Below are 10,503 nucleotides of genomic sequence, written 5' to 3'. Positions count from 1 at the left end.
AATCTAGAAATAGAACCACACATATATGGTCCACTGAGTTTTGAAAGATTATTTAACATTAACATTTTGTAGAATATAAACTCAATTCAAAAGCAGAGGAAAAGATAGTGTTTTCAGCAAATGGCTCTACAACACCTGGTATCCATATATAAAAAATGAACCTCTACATAGTCTCTCTTGGTTCTTATTTTTCACCCTTGCCCAGCCTTCCCTTCAACCCCTCCAGTCCTCCCTATTTACAAAGATTTTGTTCCTATTTTTCCATTTTCTCATATTAATCCCATTCCCTTCTATCCTTTCCCCTAGCCCTCCCACTTCCTTCCCCTTTGCCCCTTTTCTTTCTATTTCACATTACCTATAATAAATTTAGTCCTTATTTACACTTTCAGTTTCTCACCCCAGAGAAACTATTCAGTATTTATACATGTGTGTCCTATTTATTTCACTTAAGAGTATTGCCTCAATGTGCATCCACTTAGCTATAAATGTCTCTAATTTCTCATTTTTTATGGCTGAGTAGTACTCCATTTTATTAAAAAACCACATTTTCTTTATCCAGTCTCCAGTTGATGGGCATTTGGGATGTTTCCAAGTTTTAGCTATTACAAATTGTGCTGCTATGAACATGGGTGCACTTATATCACTGTGGTATGTTTCTTTTAATTCTTTGGGGAAGATCCCCAGCAGTAGAATAGTGGGGTCAAATGGGACCTCCAGTCCTAGTTCTTTGAGGTATCTCTATAATGATTTCCACAGTGCTTGCACCAGTCTACACTCCCACCAGCAGTGGAGCAGGGTTCCTCTTTCCCCACAGCCCTGCCAGCATTTGTTATTGGTTGATTTCATGATAGCAGCCATTCTTTCTGGAGTGAAGTGGAATCTCAGCGTTGTTTTCATTTGCATGACTATGTAAAGGTGCAAATTTCCAATGATGAATGTCATTATATTGTATACCTAAAATGTACCAATGATTAGAATGAATAATCAATAATGTAAAATAGGAAGAAAAGGTCCAAAGGGGTAGGGGTAGTGGGAGGGGCAGGGGAAAGGAAAGAAGGGAAAGGAAAAATGCTGAGAAATGGAAAAAATGGAAATAAAGTCTTTGTAAATAGGGAAGGGTGGAGGGGGTGAAGGGAGGGCTAGGAATGGGGAAAAAATAAGAACCAAGATGCATTATGTAAAGGTACAATTCCCAATGAGGAATGTAATTGTGTTGTATACCTACAATGTACCAATAAAATAATTTAATAAAAAAAAATGAACCTCAACCCTTTATTTCCATACATAAAAATAACTTGAAAGGATCTATGAACCTAAATATGAAAGCCTAAAACTATAAAACTTTAAGAAGAAATTGTAAGAGAAAAAGTTTATGAATTTAGGGTGCGCAAGAATTTCTTAGGATACAAAAAACATGATTTACAAAAGAAAAAAATTGATAAATGAGATTCCATCAAAATTTAGAACTTTAAATGACATTGTTAAAATGAAAAGTAGTCCTTAAACAGACCATATTTACAATGCGTATAATCTATGACCAGAATATATAAAGAGCTCTTACAGCTCATTAATAGACAACCCAATTAAAAAGTAGACACAAGAAGATGATAAATAGCCAGTACAGGACAAGGAAAGGTGTGTAACACTAGAATCAGAAAAATACTAATCAGTACAATAACAAGATTGAATTATTCACTCATTAAGGAGATGAAGTTACAAGTTTTAAAAGGCTTGTCATGACTTTTTCTTTTTGTTGGATTCTCCTCCTTTGCATTTAATTTGTCATGCTCAATGGCTTCATTCTGCTGGGCTTCCTGGGGTTGTAATCCTCATTGTCTTTTCCTAGGATTTTGTCTAAAATTTTTTGGAGTTCTGGTTTGGTATTCATGAAGTTCCTAAGGTGCTCTTTGTCTAGAAAGTATCTTATTTCTCCATCAATTTTGAAAGATAGTTTTGCAGGGTACATCAATCTGGATTGGAGGCTGTTTTCCATTAGGGCTTGAAACACATCACTTCAAGCTCTTCTTGTCTTGAGTGCTCACATTGAGAAGTCTGCTGTGATTCTGCTGGGCTTTCCTTTGTGTATGATTTGTTCCTTTCCTCTAACTGCTTGCAGAACTTTGTTCTTCTGTTGGGTTTCTGGAATCTTAACTATTATATGCCTATGTGTAGATTTTTTTTGATCAAGGCTATTTGGAGTCCTGTATGCCTCACTTATCTGTATGTCAAGTTCTTTTCCCCTGCTTGGGAAGTTTTCTGCCATCACTTCTGTGAACAGTTTTTTTATGTGATCTGCACTCTCTCCTGTTTCTTAATTGACTCTGATCAGTCTTATGTTATTCTTCTTTGCATCATCTAGCAGCTGCTGGATTGATTTCTTGTTGTCCCTTATAATTTTAAAGCAATTTTTCTTTTCCTTGTAACTAATTGCAATGTTATCTTCTATATCTGAAATTCTGTCCTCCCATTGGCTCATTCTGCTGCATAAGCTTTCAATGGAGTTTTTAATCTCTTGGAAATCTGTTTGTGTCTGTTTTATGGATTTCATTTGTTTCCTATGTTGGGATTCCATCATGTTCCTCAGCTTCTCTATTTTGTTATCTGTGTCCTCTCTAGATTTATTAATCATGTCTTGCACTATGGGCACAATCTCTGCTGTTATCTGAGTAATTATTTATGATTTCATTTTTTCCAGATCCTCTTTTGTTTCCAGTTCAGGGAGACCAGGTGGTTGAGTATCAGATTGTTTCATCTTGTTTCCCTTTGGGGTTGCTGTAGGTGATCTGGAAGTCTGTTTTTGAGGCTTGTTTGCATGTCTTCTCATTACTGTGGCGGGGGGGGCGGGTTGTTGCTGCTGGCACGTGTGTGGCTCACCTCCTCTGCCCTGGGAGTGGTGGCTGATATTTGTATGTTAATTCCATATCCTGCTACATTGCTGAATTTGTCAATTGTAGGAGCCTTTTGGTGGAAAGTTTTGGGTCTTTTATGTAGAAGATCATGTCATCTGCAAATAATGATAATTTTACTTCTTCCTTCTGTTCACACACATATATATGTAATATATATTAAAATATATACTTATGTATAACATAAATTTAAAAATATATATATCATTTCTTTTTCTTGTCTGATTGCTCTGGCTAAAGTTTCAAGTTCTATGTTGAACAAGACTGGTGATCATGGATATCCTTGTCTTTTTCTATATTTCAGAGGGAAAGCCTTTAGCTTTTCCCCATTTAATATGATGTTGAGAGTAGTTTCTTATAAGTGACTTTTATTGGATTGAGATAAGGTCTTTCTATACCTATTTTCTTCAGTTTTTTTTTTTTTATCATGAAAGGATGTTGGATTTTATCAAATGCTTTTTCTCTGTCTATTGAGATGATAATATAATTTTTGTCTTTGCTTCTGTTTTGTGATATATTACATTTATTGATTTACATGTGTTGAACCATCCTTGCATCTCAGGGATGAAGCCTACTTGGTCATGATGTATGATCTTTTTGATGATTTGTTGCATTCTCTTTGCTAGTATCTTGTTGAGGGTTTTGCATCTATATTAATTAAAGAAATTGGTCTATAGTTCTCTTTTTTAGTTGGATCCTTGTCTGATTTTCAAATCGGGATAATTCTAGCTTCCTGGAATGATAAGAATATTCCTTCTCTTTCACTGTTATTAGACAGCTTGAGGAATATTGGTGTTAGATCTTCCCTGAAGTTTTATAGAATTCAGGGTATCCATTTGGACCTGTGCTTCTCTTAGTTGGTAGTTTTTTTATTACTGCTTCAATTTCATTTCTTATTATTGGATTATTCAGAGATTTTATATCTTCTTGGTTCAGTTTTGGTGACTAATATATATCTAGGAATCTATTTCTTACAATGTCTCCAGTTTCTTGGCATATAGGTTTGTGGAGTAGTTGTTAATAATCTTCTTGATTTTGACAGTGTCCCTCATGATTTCACCTTTTTTTTCTAATTGCATTGATTTGGTTCTTTCCTTTTTCTAGTTAGATTGGCTAAGTATTTGTCTATTTTATTTAATCTTTTGAGGAACCCATTCTTCAATTCATTAATTCTTTGTATTGTTTATTTCTTTTTTTTGGTCTCAATTTCATTGATTTCTCCTCTGATCTTTATAATTTCCTTCCTTATACTAGTTTTGGGTTTAGATTGTTCTTATTTTTTTCAGAGTAAATGCAAGAGAGGTTTCCCCACATGGTTTACAAGTTGGGCCATCATGGGGTTCAACAAGGTGATTAAAAGAAATTTGCTTGGGAAAGTTCTGCCTAGTCCACACATGGGAATGTGGACTAGACAAGACCAACAAATGGCCCTGCTCCCTTCTCCCTAATGAGTTAATGCATCTAAATTTGGAGACAGAAACCCCTGCAGGGGCTTTCTTTTGTGGTCTGTGGTAAAATGATGCTGGCATCACTCTCAGGTTCTCAGGTAGAGAGGTCTATCCAGGTTTTGTAAAGTCTCAGAAGGGGCACCTGTCATGCCTGGTGGGTAAGACAACTTCACCTGCTAGAGGAGCATGCACTGTCTCCATGGGAACCACATGGGCAGGAGCATGAGCATGGCCCAAATGCTATCAAGCCTCCATGGTGGATATGCAGGAAGAACAAAGACAGTAAATCACATCCCAGCCACTGCAGTTCCAAGAAGCCTGACGACATTTGCAGCCACCATCCCTCCTGGGAAGCATGATTTCACTCTCTCCACCCCAAATTCCTCAAGACAATAATCCTATCCCTTCCCTTTAAATTCTTTGTTCTCTGCTCACTTCCTGCTGAGTTCCCTTCTTCTCCAGACTCAACCCACTTGTGTGCCTACTTGCAAGTGAATAAACAAGACTCATTGCTCACATAATGTCTTCCCAGGTGCCCTCTCTACTCTGTACTTCTTTAATACAGCACCTTGTGGACTTCGAGTCTCCTCCTTATGGATGGGATGCCACCTTATGGAGCAGAGGCCTGGCTGTCTCCTTCTCTCTATAGGTCTCAAGAAAAGCAGATAGGAAGTCTACTGGATCTCATCACCATGAAGATTTCACCAACTTTGCCACTAGGCTGTATCCTTGACAAATGGGACAGTTTTGATCCTGACAATTTCAAACAAGAATAACTTATCTACTATTGTAACACAGTCTGGGTTCAATATGAACTGGGAGGTGGCAAAAGATGGGTACAGGATGGCACTTTAGAGTATGAGACTGCTTGAAACATGAAAGGTGTAGTGAAATGCCTTATGATCAGGCTTTTATAACTCTTTGTCAAAGGGAATGCTCAAGATCTATGGTACTTAGTACAGGCTCCAAGGAAGACAAAGATATTCTGGATAACCCAGTTCTAAGGCCCCTATTTGTCTCTCAGGGAGATCTTGGTCTTTCTCATCTATTTAGGGAGGATAACCACATTAGGAGGTCACCTTGACCTCCCCCTTATAATCCTCAGACCAATAAATCAGGTCCATCCCCTCCAAGTAACCAGGGGATCCATTAAAGCCTAGTGCCCCAATGGAACCCAGCGTTCCTCAGCTCCCTTGAAGCCTCATCAGCAGCCCTAAGTTCCACTGGGTACACACAAATAGCTTTAAGTCCTGCAAGTTAAACCCAAAGTGGTGCTTCCAACTACTCTGGTTCACAACTTGTCCTGTCCATAAGAGAAGTCCCAGGGATGGAAGGAAATACTCAAGTACATGTTCCTTTTTCAGTTGCAGATGTTTAACTGTGCATGGAATGACTAGGGCAACTATCAGAAAACACTGGTAAGTTTGCACATGAGTTTCAAACTTTGGCCCTTGCTTTTGATTTATAATGGAGAGATGTCCAATACATCTTGGCCACTTGCTGTACCCCACATAAAAAACAGAGAATGCTACAAGAGGCTAAAAACTTTGCATGTAAGCAATATGCCTTGAAAAGGGAAGGAAACCACCCTAGAGAGACTATTCTCCCCTCAACAGAGCCAAACTGGGACTGTAATACTCAACATGGGCTAAAAATAATATCTACTATGGCAGTTGCTCTTATCATGGGGATAAAAAGGTGCTTTTAAAAGTCTGTTCATTATAATAAAGTGAGTGGAGTCATAAGAGGGCACAGAGAAAGATCCAGCTTTATTTCATAACTGATTAGCAGAGACCTTTCACAAGTATACTAACATAGATTCATCTTCCAGGGAGGGAGAGGCACTAATGGCACAGCATTTCATATTTGTCAGCCCCACATATTTGGTGTAAGCTAGAAAACCTTCAGATGGGGTCTCAGACACCTATAACCCAATTGCTGGACTCAGCCTTTTATGTGTTCAACAACTGGGACCCAGCAGAGAAAAAGGAGAAAGGCTAAAATTATAGCTGTATCAAGTGGTAATGCTTTAAATCTAGGGACAACCAAGGAAAGGGTTCCTGTTTCAAGTGCAAGAAGACTGGACACTGGGCATGAGATTGTACCAAACCTCCACCTGGGCCCTGCTCTAACTGTGAGGCAGCTAATGAGCTTGACTCTTGGAACTGGAGATCTAACTGTCCCCACTCCCAGAGAGGGGCTAGGCCGGCAAGAACTCTCATTCCCTGCTCTGATGACTGAAGAGGCCCAGGGGAACCTGAAATGTCCCTGTCTATGGACATCACCATCTCCTCTGAGGAACTCTGGGTAATTATAGATGTCATGGGTGAGCCAATTCAACTGCTTATAGATACAGGAGCAGCTGATTCTTCCTTGATTTCCTTCTCTGGAAAACTCTCTTCTACGTATATAGCCATAGTTGGGGTTGAAGGGACCCCTAGTTGGAGAGTTTTTACTCCTTCTCTGATGTGGGGTCAAATATTTAACCATGAGTTTTGAATTGTCCCACAGCATCCTACTCCCTTGCTAGGAAGAGACTTATTAACAAAACTGGTGACAATTCTCAAATTCTGGCTAAGGTCAAAATGGATTTCACTTGCTGGGATTACACCGAGTCTCCCTGACAAAATTAGCCAAAAGGTAAATCCTGCTGCATGGTATAAGAGAATATTGGTAGGACAAATGCAGCTATGCTAATAATTATAAGACTAAAAGACTAGAGGCAGTCCATCTTCCCAGGGAGGTCCAAAAGCTGATAGGGAAGCATAAAAGGGCAACATGAGGTAGAGGCCTGAGTCAGCATCATGGAGGCCAGTGTCAGATGAAAGCTAAGCTTTGGTGAAGCAGAAAGCACAAATTAAAAATTGGAGACTGCCCTCACCACCAAGGAGCAGAGATGCCCCCAGAACCAAGGATGAGCCTTCAGGGTCCCTGTACAACCACGCCCAGTGCCAAGGAGCAGAGCCACCCCAAGCACTGAGGAGGAGCCTTCTGGGCAGCCACACTACCACCCCAGCTCAGAGGAGATGAGCCCCCCAGGTGACAGCAGCACCCCCCCCCACATTGCCAGCAGCACACTCGCCCAGCCCCTGCCCAGTGAAATGTGATGACATGTAAACAAATCTGAAAACCAGACTCCCAGATCACCTAGAGCAACCCCAAAGGGAGACGAGATGGAACAATCTGATACACCTGGATTCTCTGAACCAGCAACAAAAGATGATCTGGAAAATATGAAATCCGAAATAATTTCTCAGATAACAGCAGAGATTGTGCCCATAGTGCAAGACATGATTAATAAATCCAGAAAGGACAAAGATAAAAAAAAATAGAGGAGCTGAGGAACATGATGGAATCCCAACATAGGAAACAAATAAAATCCATAAAACAGATGGAAACAGATTTCCAGGAGATTAAAAACTCCATTGAAAGTTTATGCAGCAGAATGTACCAATGTGAGGACAGAATTTCAGATATAGAAGATAAGACTGCAATTAGTGACCAGGAAAAGAAAAATTTCTTTAAATAGTACAGGACAATGAGAAATCAATCCAGCAGCTATTAGACAATGCAAAGAAGAATAACATAAGACTAATCTGAGTCAATGAAGAAACAGGAAACAGACTAATTGGAGTCAATGATGAAACAGGACAGAGTGCACACAACATGAAAAACTGTTCAGAGAAGTGATGGCAGAAAACTTCCCAAGGAGGATAAAAGAAGTTTACATACAGATAAGTGATGCATATAGGACTCCAAATAGCCTTGATCAACAAAAAAAAATCTACACATAGGCATATAATTGCTAGGATTCCAGAAACTCAACAAAAGAACAAAATTCTACAAGTAGTTAGAGAAAAGAAACAAATCACATTAAAAGGAAAGGCTATCAGAATCACAGTAGACTTCTCAACACAAACCCTCAAGGCAAGAAGAGCTTGGAGTGACTGATTTCAAGCCCTACAGGAAAACAGCCTCCAATCCACATTGATGTACCCTGCAAAACTGTCTTTCAAAATTGATGGAGAAATAAGATACTTTCTAGACAAAGAGCACCTTAGGAACTTCATGAATACTAAACCAGCACTCCAAAAAATTTTAGACAAAATCCTAGGAAAAGACAGTGAGGATCACAACCCCAGGAAGCTGAGCAGAATTAATCCATTGGGCACAACAAGAAATTAAACAAAAAGGGAGAGAATCCAGCAAAAAGAAAAAGTCATGACAATGATAAGTCAATATGTATCAGTTATAAGCATCAATGTTAATGGTCTCAATTCACCAATCAAAAGATACAGACTTGCAGAATCAGTCAAGAAGCAAGATCCAACAATATGCTGCATACAAGAAACACACTTAATTCTAAATGAAACCCTTAGACTGAAAGTTAAAGGGTGGAAAGCAATACTCCATGTGACAGGAACCTGAAAAAAAAAGCAGGAATAGCTATCTTCTTTGCGGATCAAGTGGACTTCAAACCAACACTGATTCAGAGAGACAAAGAAGGACACTACATCCTTGTAAAGGGAACAATCCAAGAGGAAGAGGTGACAATCATAAATATATATGCACCAAACACTAGTGTGCCCAACTATATAAAACAAATACTAAAGGACATGAAAAATCAAATAAGCACTAATACAACAGTAGTGGGGGACATCAATACCCGACTGTCACAGATAGAAGAATTAGACAAAAAATAAGCAACAAAATACTAGAACTCAATCAAATTCTTGAATAAATGAACTTAACACATGTTCACAGAGTGCTCCACCCCACAAAATCAAAATACACATTCTTTTCATCTGGAAACAGGTCGTTCTCCAAAATAGACCACATACTCGCTCATAGAACATATTTAAGTAAGTGCAAAGGAATTGAAGTTATCCCCTCTATATTATCAGGCCATAGTTCGATGAAATTGGAGATCAATAGCAAAATAAACTACAAAAATTACATAAACACATGGAAATTGAACAGCATACTTCTGAATAAACAATTAGTCACAGAGAAATTAAAGAAGAAATCAGTTCCTACAATTACATGACAATGCCAATACAACATATCAGAATCTATGGGACACAATGAAAATGGTCTTACCAGGGAAATTGATGGCAATGAATACTCATATTAGGAAAACAGAATGAGTCCAATTAAACAACCTGATTCTGAACCTCAAGCTTCTAGAAAAAGAAGTTCAGGACAAACCCAAAGCTCATACAAGGGAGGAAAATGTAAAGATCAGAGCACAAATCAATGCAATGGACACTAAGAGAATGATACAGAAAATCAATGAAGCCAAGAGTTGGATCTTTGAAAGAATCAACAAAATTGACAAACTCTTAGCCAACCTTGTCAGAAAAAGGAAAGAAAAAGCCCAAATCCATGAATTAGGAATGAAAAGGATGAAATTACAATGGATCCGGCAGAAATCCAGAGGATGATCAATACCTACTTTGAGAACCTATACGCCAATAAGATGGAAAACACAGAAGAAATGGACAGATTCCTAGATAAATATGAATTACCAAAGTCGAATGAAGATGACCTAAAAATCCTAAACTACACAATATCAATCAATGAAATTGAAAATGTAATTAAAAACTTACCAAGAAAAGCCAGGGTCCTGTTGGCTTCACTGCTGAATTTTACAAGACATTTAGAGAGGAACTACTACTGCTGCTGTTTAAGCTCTTCAATGAAATTGAAAAGGAATCAATACTCCCAAATTCATTCCTGGAAGCAAGCATCACCTTGATCCCCAAAGCAGAGAAAGACCCAACCAAAAAAGAGCTATAGGCCAATCTCACTAATGAACATAGATGCAAAAATCCTTAATAAGATACTGGCAAATAGAATGCAGAAGGTCATCAAGAAGATCATATAGCCTGACCAAGTGGGATTCATCCCAAGGATGCAGGGATGGTTCAACATATGCACATCAGTCAATGTAATACACTGTATCAATAGAGCCAAGGACAAAAATCATATGATCATCTCCATAGATGCAGAAAAAGCATTTGAGAAAATCCAACATGCATTTATGATAAAAACCCACAAAAAAATTGGAATAATCTCTACCTTAATTTGATAAAAGCCATGTATGAAAAACCAACAGCCAATATCATACTAAATGGTCAAAAACTGAA

Source organism: Heterocephalus glaber, unplaced genomic scaffold (assembly GCF_053883595.1).
Source record: "Heterocephalus glaber isolate CG9 unplaced genomic scaffold, H.glaber_assembly_v1.0 deba00000546, whole genome shotgun sequence".
NCBI lineage: Eukaryota > Metazoa > Chordata > Mammalia > Rodentia > Bathyergidae > Heterocephalus > Heterocephalus glaber.
Note: the sequence above shows the minus strand (reverse complement) of the source record.